Consider the following 14,662-nt stretch of genomic DNA (forward strand, 5'->3'; position numbering starts at 1 on the left):
CATCTGGTTCATAGGAAAGATCTAGGTTTCCTGATAACCCTAATTAATTCTTATTCACTCATTTATTCAACAACTATTTCTTGTGCTGCTCCCATGAGGTAGCATATGCTGGGCACTGGAAATCAAAATTTAGATCAGGTTGCTCTGGCTGGTGTGGCCCCATCAGCTGAAGTGTCATCCTATAAACTAAAAGGTTGCGGCTTTGATTTCCAGTCAGGACACGTGCCTGAGTTGCGGATTAGGCCCCCAGTCCGGGAGCATTTGAGAGGCAACTGATCAATTGTTTATCTCTCACATTTATGTTTCTCTCCCTCTCTCTCCCTCCCTTCTACTCTTTCAAAAAACATAAATAAGATTCATATGGCCCTTGCCCTCATGGAGATTGCAGTCTAGTGGATGTCTCAGGGTCTTCTAGATTACCTATTCCAAACACCATTTGCAAGCTGAAAGAGTAGATAACTGGGAGGGCATGTAGGAATGTTATAGAAAATGCAATAAGTAGCTTCTGAATGAGAGGCGGAGATGGCTTCCTATAAAATAAAGCACATGATCTTTCTGATGTGAAGTTTAAACACTAAGAAGCTTATCTTGCTTTCTCTTTAGGTTCTCTATTTTTATTTTATACCATTATGATTTTGTAAGAAGCCGGAACATTTGACACATTCATAAATTAGAAACTTCCTTTAGCCGTCTTTCTTCAGTGAGCAGGTTTCTGCTGATTTTCAGCACCTGGCATTAGGTGCTTCCTTTTCCCAAGGCAGAAACAAGCAGGGGGTTGGTGAACTGGAGCAGCAGGCTCTCAAGGGATTAGCATGTAACAACCAGGTGGTTTGGAACTAGTACCTTCCTTGAGCTTCCTAGATTGAGTCAAAATAATGAGTTTCAGAGATTTTTGGTAGGAAGTATACTGACCCTGATAATATTTTAGTCAAGCCTAAAAATACACCTCATTCTAATTCTCACTGTCTTTCAAAACAAACATCACGATGTTAAAATAATAAAAAGAAAATATTGGCAACCTGTGAAATCCTAAGTACCAAAACTGAATGTAATACCTCCTAAGTTATACGAGGCTGTCTTTGTATTTATTCCCTAATGTTTTCCATAAGCTTGCCCAAAGGGTGTTAAGCATTTAGCCACTTCCAGAGAAGGCTTGCTTGCCAAGAGGTGCGTGAGTTGCCAAGACCACTGGTATCAGATCTGTTCCTTGCTTCCTTTCACTCTGGGCATTTCCTAAGTCTAACTCCCTCACCAAATCACTGTTTAGAGAGGCTCTTTCTTCTTATTGTCTCTGAATTTCGCATTAAAAAAAAAAAAACTATGTCTTATCTTGTTACCTTTCTTAACTCATTTTACTTTTTCAAATCCTTATCATTTCTCTATTTTCTCTCTAATTTAAATATCTCCTGAACCCAAGTTGTTTGGTTTTTTGTTTTGTTTTTGTTTTTGTTTTTTTGGTGTAGAAAGAACCTGCTGGGAGAGAAATCAACAAGGATCTCTCACCCAGGCTTCATTTTCTCCACAGCAGGTGCCGTGGAGCCACAGCTTTCTGGACAGAGATGCGGTAAGGCTCTTGCTGCAGCTGCCACGCTAGTTACCAGAAGATCAATGCGTGATTAGAACACCTAACGCAGGGAATGATCCAAGTGGCAGCATTGAAATGATGGCACAGGAAACCATCTAAAATGTACACATGCCTTTGTTCTCTAGCTGTCAAGACTTCAGACTTAACATACACAGCAGTTTCTGTGTACATTTTTTAAACAGTTTTAAGGTTGATTTTTGTATCCCATGTTTTGCTATACACAGTTAGAGAAAGAGGAAAAAAAGCTATTTAAATATCTTGGCACTCCTTTTTATCAGGTAAAAAGTAAAGAAATTCAGTAAGTTTATTTGTGCAGCATTTGTCCGTATCAGTAAATTTTCTGGATAGTTCATGTTCACTCCTTCTAGCATGCAAATTTTTAAATTTATAATCACTTCAATTTCAATAAGCTTTCAAAATTCCTATACACAATTCCTTCCTTTCTTCAAATCTGAATATTGAATAGGATTTCATCTTTTTCTGGATATAAGATTCCAGTTACTCAATTTGCCCTTGCTCTAAATGTGCCTTTAAAAGTTTTAATCATGATTTTTAGAGTTTTTCCATCGTTCTGTGGCTGACAGAAAATGCCACAACCTCACAAAATGAATATAGTTCAAATTCTGATGTCCACACTCAGGTTCTCAACACTGATCAGCAGGATTTCTTTTTTTCTTGATCATCTTCCTCTCCTTTTATGTGCACAATCTAAAGCTTTACCCACGTCCTCAACTTCCAGTTTCACCACCTACTCTTACCTCCTTCGGTCCTCCTATTACAATGAGAAAAATTGAACCACGAATCTGTCAAGATCTTGTCCATCCCTAATTCGGCATCAACATCAGCTTCCCTTGCTAGGGAGTAAGTGGGCCCTCTCCCTTCAGCCTCTGTTCTCAATATTTCTTCTGGTGTACTCCAGGATTTTCATCCAGGATATTCCAGGGTATCCAGGATATCCCCTGACTCTTCCAACGTAGACTTGTTCTTTGCCTTGACCTAGAAATACACTTAACTCTATTCCATCTTGAAAATCAAAAAAAACAACAAAGCAAAACAAAAACTCCCATTTATGCTGTACCACATTTTAAATTCTATTGTTCGTTTTTCATACTGAGTCACTCATGATGGCTTCTGTGTTGAGTATTCTGTAATTGTGAATATTGAGCTCAGCTATTCTAAATCTATGAAAAATAATGAGAATATCTGAATTAAATGTGGATTTTTTTCTAGCTTAATTTTATTTGCTTTTGCCAGATACCGATGAACATGTTATTTTAATGTCTAGAATTTGGATTCTATAAACCTAAGTATGAATTCTATATGAGGCCAGGGTTATATTTAAGAATTCTTAAGAAATACATTATTTTTGCCACACTTAGGGCCAAAGCCAAGGACAAACAAATGATCTTGTCATGTATCTTCACTGGTGGAAAACCTTTTATTCCCCTAGCTTGCCTTTTCACTGAGAAAATATAGCATTGAAGAAACTGAAATTAGGAATCACTTTGCACAGGAACGAGGAGTTATTCAGCCATGAAAACACAAATCTCCTCGTATCAGAAAAATACCTTCATGCAGTCACAAATCTGGTGTTGGCTTGCCACACAAGATTTCTGCTTTTCTTTATTTTTGGACAATGAGGAGTTTCCTTGTGAACTTTTAAAAGTTGTTGCATTATATCCAGCACCCTTTGTCATTGGTGAACTAACCCTCTACATTGCTTGGAGCAAAAATCCCCAAGTTTCTCTAGTAAAAGATTCAAGTCCTGTTTGTCAAAGTAATGTCAGACTGAGTCATTGTGATTATGGGAAGCTCTAAAATACCAAATTTGACATACCGACAAAACAAAACATTTATATTCCAACATTTTCTGACAGAATGCAAAAAAATTAGTCCAAGGTTCCTCACCTTTAATTAGCAGAACAGGTAAAAATAAAAATTTATCTCATACAACTAACTATAAAAATTATATTTGAGTTAATTTCCACCTCAGAAAAGAGAAAATTAAAACTTAAAAATTTAAGCAAACTGCCTCAGGTCACACAACAATTGAGGAATAAATCTAAGATGCCAACCCAGAGCTCCCCTTTTAAAAATCCCACAATTCAAATTCTTATGAATTATATATATCACAAGAATTTCTAATAATGTAGTTATTGAGTAAACACTATAAAATAACTATCTTTAGAATAAAAACAAAGGACATATACAAGGAATTGAATGGCATACTTTAAAAAGAAGACTTTGTAGAAAAATGTAATATTTAGGCAAATTTTTCAAAGGATAAAATGGAACTTATAAAGATGAAAAACCTAGCAATTGCTTCTGATTTTCATAGCCCACAGTTCTAAGCAAAGTAAGTCTGATCAGCCCCCATTCTAAAAATAACTTTTAAAGATGGTAAATATATTTTTTTAATTCTGCTTGATTTCAGTTGAGTATTAAAGCAACAGGAACGAATTAAAAGACCAAGATCTAGGGAAGACATAAGAAAGAAGAGCTCTGCATTTGGGGCCACTTATCCATCCTTCATAGGTTTAGAACATGATATCATACTGTGTGTTCAGAGTATTTCTCATTTGTTTAAAATGGCAACATATCAAATTTCTGAAACTAAGCCCACAAGTAATTAGTAATACCTCGTAACTTCTTAACATGTTTTTTTTAAATATATTTTATTGATTATGCTATTACAGTTGTCCCATTTCCACCCCCTCACTCCACTCCATCCTGTCCACCCCCTCCCTCCCACATTCCCCCCCTATAGTTCATGTCCATGGGTCATACTTATAAGTTCTTTGGCTTCTACATTTCCTACACTATTCTTACCCTCCCCCTGTCTATTTTCCACCTATCATCTATGCTACTTATTCTCTGTACCTTTCCCCCCCTCTCCCTCCCACTCCCATATTGACAATCCTCCATGTGATGTCCATCTCTATGGTTCTGTTCCTGTTGTAGTTGTTTGCCTACTTTGCTCTTGTTTTTGTTTTAGGTGTGATCGTTAATAACTGTGAGTTTGCTGTCATCTTTACTGTTCCTATTTTTGATCTTCTTTTTCTTGGGTAAGTCCCTTTAACATTTCATATAATAAGGGCTTGGTGATGATGAACTTCTTTAACTTGACCTTATCTGAGAAGCACTTTATCTTCCCTTCCATTCTAAATGATAGCTCTGCTGGATACAGTAATCTTGGATGTAGGTCCTTGCGTTTAATCTTGGGTAATGTAATGATGATGTGCCTTGGTGTGTTCCTCCTTGGGTCCAGCTTCTTTGGGACTCTCTGAGCTTCCTGGACTTCCCAGAAGTCTATTTCCTTTGCCAGATTAGGGAAGTTCTCCTTCATTATTTGTTCAAATAAGTTTTCAATTTTTTGTTCTTCCTCTTCTCCTTCTGGCACCCCTCTGATGAGGATGTTGGAATGTTTCAAGATGTCCTGGAGGTTCCTAAGCCTCTCCTCATTTTTCCGAGTTCTTGTTTCTTCATTCTTTTCTGGTTGCATGTTTCTTTCTTCCTTCTGGTCCACACCGTTTGAGTCCCAGTTTCCTTTGCATCACTATTGGTTCCCTGTACATTTTCCTTTGTTTCTCTTAGCATAGGCTTCATTTTTTCATCTGGTTTTCGAACAGATTCAACCAATTCTGTGAGCATCTTGATAACCAGTGTTTTGAACTGTGCATCCAATAGGTTGGCTATCTCTTCCTCGCTTAGTTGTATTTTTTCTGGAACTTTGGAAGTGTTCTGTCATTTGGGCCATTTTTTTCTTTTTTGTCTTGGCCCGTCTATTACTTTAAGGGGCGGAGCCTTAGGTGTTCACTGGGGCAGGGTAATGCTGGTAGCTGCGCTGTGACACTGTACATGGGGGAGGGGCCGAGAGGGAGCAATGGCGCCTGCTTCACTCTCCTCTGGATCTCCATCTTTCACTCTGCTACCCACAATCAAATTGGGCCCCTCTGGTGCTGGTTCCCCAGTGGGTGGGCCTGTGCACACTCTAGGCCCCTGTGGGTCTCTCCAACGACCTCTCCCATGGGGCTGGGAGTCTCTCCTCCTGCCGCCCCAACCCCCATGGGCGTTTTCAATCAGAGGTTTGAGGCTTTATTTCCCTGCGCTGGAGCCCTGGGTTGCAGGGTCTGCTTCGCTCCCCACCGTTTGTCTGGTTTATCTGTGCGTGAACGTGGAGCCACGGGGTGCTACCCACTGTTCTGCCTGCCCCACTCTCCGCCACTCTGAGTCCGGCCCTCTCGGTTTATCTGCAGGAATGTGGGGCACAATTGTGGGGCTGCAGGGGCTGCTAGTGCTCGGACTGCCTGCGCCGTTCGTCCCACACTCCGCCAGTCTCGGTCCGCCACAGCCACGCGAGTCCTCTCCACCCTGGTGCCCGTCTCCGCCCATCCTACTGGTCTGGATGAATGTTTATTTTCCACTTCCTTGCTGTCGGACCCCCTTGCCATTCGATTTTCTGTCAGTTCTGGTTGTGTGAGGAGGCGCAGTGTGTCCACCTACGCCGCCATCTTGGTTCTCCTTCTTTAACATGTTTTTTAATGTTGTTTTTCTCTACCAAATTATCCAAAAGAAAGCAATCATAGACAGAAGTAAAATGTGTGATGCCACTGTACAGTTATTGTGACTTTTCTTTCTTTTTTTTTTATTGTTGTTCAAGTACAGTTGTGGCTTTTCATGGTATAGCTATAGAGTTGAATCTCAAGTCTGCCTTTAGCATTGGAATCATGGTCTCAGGTAGAACTGCTGGACCTGTTTTCTCTCATATCCCCATCTATTCTAGTAGTGTGCATCATTTGATTGAAAAACAAATATCTCATATTGCATATAGCACAGATGTGCCTCCCTTTCTCAGATATAATGGTTAAAAGCTCCAGTAAGCAGTAATTTTGTCAAAGGGTTTTACCGAATTCCAACTCATGCTGCAAAACTAATTTATCCTTCCGTTAACAACAAACATTCACCCAGATTTCTCCCCACATGCCAGAATAACTATGGTAACAAATACAAGATTTTAGAAAAACATTTATGTACCAAGTCCTGGAGCAGTGTTCAATCATGGTAATATTATACTCTTTAGGAGGAAAATCCATGAAACTTAGTATGTTGCACTTACCCCCAGTTTAGAACATTGTACTGCTACAGTAATTCAAAGAAGCAATCTTGTGATGACAGTTGTTTTGACCTCAGGAAAAGCAATTAGAAATCTCCTACTTATGAAATATTATGCATACCTTGAGGAGTTGGCTATTTCATTACTGATCTTCGTTTACTGTCTGATTGTTTTAAATGTATAACTAAATACTTAAAGAGGCAAAATAAGGTTTACAAGTTTGGGGGGAACACAATTTACCTCATATACAGACCATCCTTTCCCATTCTGAGAAAAACAAAACCAAAACCTTCAACATAAAGAACTACTCCCTCAAGGTACCAGCTGTATCAGACCTGAGCTTTCCATCAAATACCTAAGCTGCTCCACAGTTCCTGTTCATCTTGCTATAAGGCAGAGCCTTGGGACAAATTTTCGGTAGGCAGTACTACAGTTCTAATGGACCTGTAGGGGCTTGTACTGTTAAAATGTGGAAATAAAAAAGAAAAGTAATTTCATTTTAGAGACACAGTCTTATAAGACTGGCAACAGATGAATTATGTTCGCTTCACAAAAAGCAGTTTCTGTGATATTCTCAGTTGCATTTTGTTCTTACATCCTCAGCTTTTTATCAATGGAGGCCATAAGAAACAGTTTTGCAAAATCCATTATGACCTTTACTATAGGAAACCTATTTAGTACATCTTCAAAAATCTTTGCTTCCTCTGAGTGTCCCTTGTCATCTTTTGGTCAATGACAGTCTTATAAATGACATATTTGTTTTTATTTCTTTATTTGTTTTTGTTTTGCTTATAAAGCCATATTTGGGATGCCAGTTCTACAACTAGAACGTAAGCTCAGTGAGGGTGACAGCTAGGGCTGTCTTAGTCATTTGCACGTCCCCTATGCCTAGCGCAGGTGCTCAGTAAACACTTCTTAAATAAATGAGTGAGCCAACTGTATATGACTAAGTGGCCTAAATATTTGCATGGTTATGTTGTCCCCAGATATGAACTTTCTATTTTTACTTGTATTTCTCTGCACAGAATTATTTTCTATTCCTTGATATGATATTTCTGTACCAATAATTCTGGCAGGTACTTTCTTTAAATTATGAATGTATATATTGCAAATGTTAAAAGTATCTTTAATAAACATTTAATTGAATAAATTATCTCATTTGATATATGATTTCCGCAGACCTGATACTTTTTGAATGATGCAATGCTAAGTATAGTCCTAGCAAGAGGCTCTCTGCATTCACTTTCATCAAGTCAGCTGGCATGCCAGAATAGGTTAAGGCAGCAATTCTGAAAGGGTCGGTCAGGAAACTCTGCCGTCCCCAAAATCTTTCAAGGGGAACTGTGAGGTCAAAACTATTTTCAAAATTGTACTAAGACATTATTTGTTTCTTCACATTTAGTTTCTCATAGTGAGTTTTCCAGAGACTGCGTTACATGTGATGTCATAATAAATTGAATTACAAACATAACTATCTTCTATTAAGCCTGTGAAGTAGAAACCAAGACGGAGGGCACAAGCTGAATACAGCCCCAGACCAAACACATAGACACATAACCAAATTTAAAAACTGTCCTGATTTCCATAAAATGCTGACTCTGTCCTTAAACAAAATTTAAGCTTTCTTCATTTTAGTATGACCTTATAGCTTCTTAGCCAATCAAGTAAGTGTATTTACAAACAAGTCAGCTTATACAGTGCTACTGCCATAACCAATCACAACAGAGAACAATGTACTTCCTCATTCACGCTCTATAAACTAAGCTGTAACTGCTGAAAGCCAAGCTTCCACCGCTTGCAGTTTAGAAGTCTTCCTGTTCATGAATAGTTTCTTTCTTGCTCAACAAAATATTTATATCAAGTAAAATTCTCTGAGCTTTCTTTTGACAAATTAAATGTTAGAAGGATTTGCAAAAACATGAAACAATGCCATTTTTCTCACCAATTTTTTGTTTTCAGTTAATTTTACAAAAATATATTATTGATGTCAACAGGCTTTTCCTATAGTTGTTTGCAACAACTATTTTATTTCAGTTTTAATTTTTAACATAGTAAATATTGGTAGATATAACTGATATACAAAATCTCTTTGGGAGATCCTCAAAATGTTTAATATCACTAAACTTTCCTGAGGGCAAAATGTGAGAACCACCAGGTTAAAAGAAGGATCTCCTTCTATGTTGTAGAAAAAACAAAAGAAAAAACAAATGCTCCCCCTTCACTGCTCCTTTGGATCATGAGTTCCAGGCAACACCCATGTTGTCATCTTGGAATTAGGCAGTATCTTGGCATGAGAGGAACCTGGGCGAGGGCTACACAAATAGACAATATACAAATCTATAGATCCAGCCCCAACGTTTGTTTTAAGTGTTCGCTTCCATCATACATTTACTCCAAATCCAAGCCAGAATTATCTTCTCTCAATTCCTGGTTGCTGAGAAATTAAGATCTTTATCTGATTATCCTGGTACAATTGCCCATTCAAAAAGACTTCTGACATACTCCATCGTGACCCTTATATCTCTGATGCCACTACCTGGAGGTTTTTTACATACGGCTATTTCTCAGTGGTATGGCCTTTCTCTGGAATGGCAAATATATTTTATAGCAAGTGCCAACTCTGATACATTGCTAGTGGTTGGCTGCAACATTGTTTGAGAAGGGTTCTGAGGCATTTCCAGGCTTAACAAGATAAATGCCATAATTGATTAGTGGTCTACCCTGGATGCTAGAAGGAAGGGTGTTAACTTATGTGCTGTGTATTTGCTTATCATGTGAAATCAATTGGAATTCCTATGGTCAAACAGATGTAGAACAAGGTAATCTTTAGACCATGTAAAAATTGCACAGAAATATAGTTACTATGACCAGGTATCAACAATAATATAGCCCTCATAAACTAACTCAATCCATTTAAAATGTAAGCATAGATTTTTATATTCAAAGAAAAATTAATTTTAAAAAACAAAAGAATTGCCTTAAACATTTGCAGTATGTCCTGTATTGCAAATACCACAGAAGAGTTTTTACTTTTTACATGAACTAAGATAGATGCCAACTCCCCTTGACTTTGAACTTTTAGGACTTTGTCCAGGACTTACATTTAGAAACAATCTCCTCAGAATAAAGTTTCGGAAGGTGAATTTTGGAGATGCAAGCTGTGGTTCTCGACTACTCCCAGATGTTATCACTGCTGCTGCTACAAGTTCTTGATTTCTTTACAATATATTATCTTGTTGGTATAATTAATAATTAATACATGGAGATAAAAAACCTCATAGATACAGAGAACAGGCTTGTGGTCATCAGAGGTGAGCAGTTGGGGGTGGGAGAATGGGTGAAGAGAGTCAAATGTGACAAAAGAAAACAAAAGAAGAAGAAAGACACAAGACGTTGCTGGAGATTTGAGCCAGCCTCACTGTCCTTGCTTGAAAGGAAGCACAGATAACTATATGTGTATTTAGAATGTGTTCCTACGACTGTTCACTCTGCACACCACTGCCTTAGCAGTGATACAAGCTGGCAATATATTCCTTTACTTTTTGTTGATAAAAAGAGAAGAATTTTCCGCTTCTTTGAGAACAAGGCCAGAGCACCGACAAGAAGACTAACTTGTCCCTTTGCGAATTTGCCTTTTTATCATTTTGCCTGGGGATTATATTGTGAAGAAGTGTACACAGGAAAGAAAGTAATGCCTGGAGCTAATAAATCCGGCTCTAAATACTGCATTGGGAAGAAATGGGGGCTGCAAGGGGCGGGGGGAGGGGAAAGGAAAACCAGAAAAGACTAATATAGAATTTGTTCCCTTGGAAACAAAAGAATACTTAGTGATTTAGAAATATATTACATATATTTTTTGCAGTGGCACAATTTTCCCAAAGATGTGACTCTAAGATGAAATTCTGACAATATAATCACAACCCTAGTGAGAAATAAATTTGGGGCATAAATGTCTAGAGAATTGTACAGTTATGTTTATATTCATTTGATTCTATATGTCAGACTACAAAGATTTGGTACCAAAAATAAAGTGATGTGAACCAGAAGCAATGCCAGTTATTGCTTTACTGATGAAGGTAAAAGGTCACAATAAGTAGAAACATGTTCCCTCAACCCCCAATGAAACCTACAAATATCAAAAGGTAATTTTAGATCCCACATTGGAATAAGAAGAAAAAAATATATAGGAAAGCAGAAAATATACCAAAATAGATCATTACATAGATAGATCTGTAGGATTTAAATAAAGAAAATGGTGATTATTGGGAAATAGCAGGAGATCCTTAAGAGTAAGTCTTGAAAAATGTACTCCATCTCAGAGCTATAAATTTGAATTCTGAAATTCCAGAAACAAGGTAGCATTCCCTGTTCTTCTCCTTAAACAATAGGAGAAATATGGCATATAAGACAGTCATATTCAAAGGTATGTGTTACTTCTCTGTTACAAAGTAAATGAATCAGACTGTTAGATATCCCTAAACCTTGTCCCTCTGTAGCTTGAGAACTTTTGAATACAGGATCCTCATGCATCATTGTCTCCAGCTTCTCACAGGAAGTCATCCTTTGTTCTCTCTTAGTCAATTTTGTTATTAATTTGAATAAAGTCTTAATCATATTTTTCAAACTTACAGATGACAGGTAATGGCAGAAATAAAAATGTTGAATAACACACTTAATTTTTGAAATAATCTCAACTAGTTAGAACAGTTTGTTCTTCTTGGTATCCTCAGGGCATACCACAAAGGCTGGCAGACTTCAAACACAATTTACTGAAAGAATAATGAATAAAGGAATGAATGGGTCAAACTAACAAGGTGAAATTTATCAAATAAAACTAATTTGTTCAGGTACAGAATAGACTAAACCTGGTTTGATAGCAATTTAGATAAATACCAGTCAGATACAGTTCATTACCAGCTCGATTTAAGCCAAGAGTCCAATTAACAGAAGTATAATACCTGGGGAAATTAATCTCACTGTCATCTGCTCTAGCCAGACTATGTGTAAAATACTAAATTTCTTCTGGGTATCACTTTCTAAAGCTGACCTTGGTAAACTAAAGTTCAATGACAGAGGGGGGCCAGGGTATTTCGAGGTCTGGAAATCTTGTCAGGAGATATAATTGAAAGATCTGAGATGTTTAACATGGAAAAGGAAAACAAGAGGGACATGCTTTGAATACCTGGAGAGTTATCATGAGAAAGATATATTATAGTCATTCTCCAGATCACCCAAGGAAAGAATATAGAAGCCACAGGGAAACAGGTCTTGCTTTAGTATGAGGAAGGAATTTCTAACAGATCTGTCCCAAAACGAATTACTCTACCTTGTAAAGAAAGGAACACTTTATCATTTTAAGTGTTCAGAAAAAACTATAACCTATCAAGCCCCCGCAGACAAATTATTGCTGTGGGTGGATGTTAGCATGGATGGTCTGAAGAGCCTTTCCTGACTTGATATTCTGTGTGATTTGCTGCCTATTTCTTCAACATCATCATAATCTTTCTTTTCACAGACTTATCTTCATCGTATTTAACACCTTATCATGTCTCTCTTTGTTCCCTCTACCATTATTTTCAGGTGCTCATGAGGTAGTCTTATAAACTGACTTCCTTGGCAAACATAGAAGGAAAAAATAATCCCATCTTAAAATTCACATCTTTGCTCTAATAGCCAGTGGGCTTGCATTTATTTTTATTGTCTTTGACTCTCTAGGGGTATTCTTAAGTATTCCATTCCCTATACCTTATTGTGTCCATACTTCTATTTTTTCAATTTCATCTTCTTCTTTACTGACCTTTCTTCTCTTCTTCCACCCATGAATACTAGTGGTTTCTTAAGGAATTGATGCTTTCTATGTACAGGATTTTCTGCCAAATTGTTGTTGTTGTTGTGTTGGGATAAAGGTAATTTTAAACTCTTACCACAATAAGATAATGTGAGTAACATAATTTACACTGTCTCTAGCTTTATAAATTCCCTACAATGACAAATAGTTAAGAGTCCCCCTTATCTGTGGTGTCTATGTTCCAGGACCCCAGTGGATGCCTGAAACCATGGGTAGTACCAAACCTTACTATGTTTTTTCCTATATGCACATACCCATGGCAAAGTTTAATTTATGAATTATGCAGAGTAAGATTAACAATAATAACTAATGATAAAATAGAACAATAATAAGAATACATGTAATAAAAGTTATGTGAATGTGATCTCTCTCTACAAAGACCTTACAGTACTGTGCTCACCCTTCTTACTGTGATGTATTGGTGGAACCACTCCATAAACAGGACTGCTGTCATCCATGCCGTCCGACTATGTTGCCAGAACACAAGCAGATAATTTTGTTTTTGTTTTTGAGAGCACATAGTTCTTCACTCTGTACACTACACTTGGCTTTAATATATGCCCTACAGCGTTGCCACATAGTAGCAGAGTTAATCTGTCCTTCCACATTTTATGCCCCGGCACCTCCTTTGCACTTATGAATGTAGATTCCACCGGGCATCTTCTTCCAAAAGAGCTTGGTTTCATGGCAACTGAAGACTTCTTCGGATGGTATCCTTTGTCCTTAATCACTTTCTTCAATTCTGTCAGGAACATGACACCAGCTTCTTCATTAGCAGATGCAGCTTCTCCAGTAATTTTTATATTTTTTAGTCCAAACGCACCCGAATCTGTGTAACCAACTCTTGCTTGCTGTAAATGGTTTAGTGTCACCCATTTGAGGGGATCCCTTACCAAAGTCTTAGTATATAGGCTCAACGCTTTCTGGTACAACACAGTTCCACGAATCAGAACACGTTTTGTGCTCGTGTTTTCCAACCACAAATGCAAAGCCTTTTAACTAAATACTTATCATGCCTGTGGCTATAACTTTTTAGGTTTGATGTGAGACAACAAAACTAACATGATTTTTTTTTCCTTTTTCACAATGACATGGATAAAGGATTCTTTCTTACCTTAGATCTTAGCAACCTCGGCATGATTATTTTCTCCATATTAAATTGAGAACGTTCGCCTTTTCGCTTAACAGAAGAACTTTACAGCTCCTCTTTGGCATATCCAAATTGCCGCACAACCACTCTCGTGCTTTGGGACCATCACGAAGTGAAACGAGGTGACTTGAACACAAACACTGTGATACCGCCACAGTCCATCAGATAGCCTGGAAGGTACCAGGTGGGGCGCGATCCAACTCGCCACAGAGTGGGCCGGCTCGAGCGTTCATCACGCTACTTACTCATAAGTCACACAATTTAAAACTTATAAAGTGTTTATTTCTGGAATTTCCCATTTAATATTTCTGGTCAGCAGTTGACTGACCTCTGTAACTGAAACCACACAAAGCAAACCTGCAGATAAACGGGGACTACTGCACTGGCTTGTTTGACGATACCCGTTTCATAATTGTTAGTTTTATTTTCCCGTTGAGTTGGAAAAAGGACTTCAAATTTATTGTTTAATTTTCCTGGTAAACAGGGGGAAATGCTTCCCATTTTATTAAAAGAAAGGTTTATCTTGGAGGAACTTTACAGGATCACATCTTATATCAGTGAAACCATCAATCCACATTTCAGATGTTAGAATGTTTTATTAAACTTTGATTTTAAACTATATCTGAGGATGGTGTCACTATCATGGACCTAGGGTAGCTACAAAGAGTATGAGTCTTTCCCACATAATGGACATGTCAAAATTTGACATAAATTAATGGACAGGAGATGCAGAAAATTTTCTATAGAATTGAACTTCTGTTTCCCAAGTCTACCCAAAGCTTGTTTTTTGTTTTTTATTGTATTTTTTCATTACCATTTATCTCCACTATACCCTCTTTCACCTCCACCTATGCCCCTCCCCCCTGCAATCTCCACACTGAGTTCTTTCTCTTTTTTTTTCTTTTTTGCTCCATCTCTCCACCTCCTCAACACCTCCACCCCCAACCAGAGCTGAATCTCTTAGCT

Source organism: Desmodus rotundus, chromosome 11, assembly GCF_022682495.2.
Source record: "Desmodus rotundus isolate HL8 chromosome 11, HLdesRot8A.1, whole genome shotgun sequence".
In the NCBI taxonomy this organism is placed as follows: Eukaryota; Metazoa; Chordata; class Mammalia; order Chiroptera; family Phyllostomidae; genus Desmodus; species Desmodus rotundus.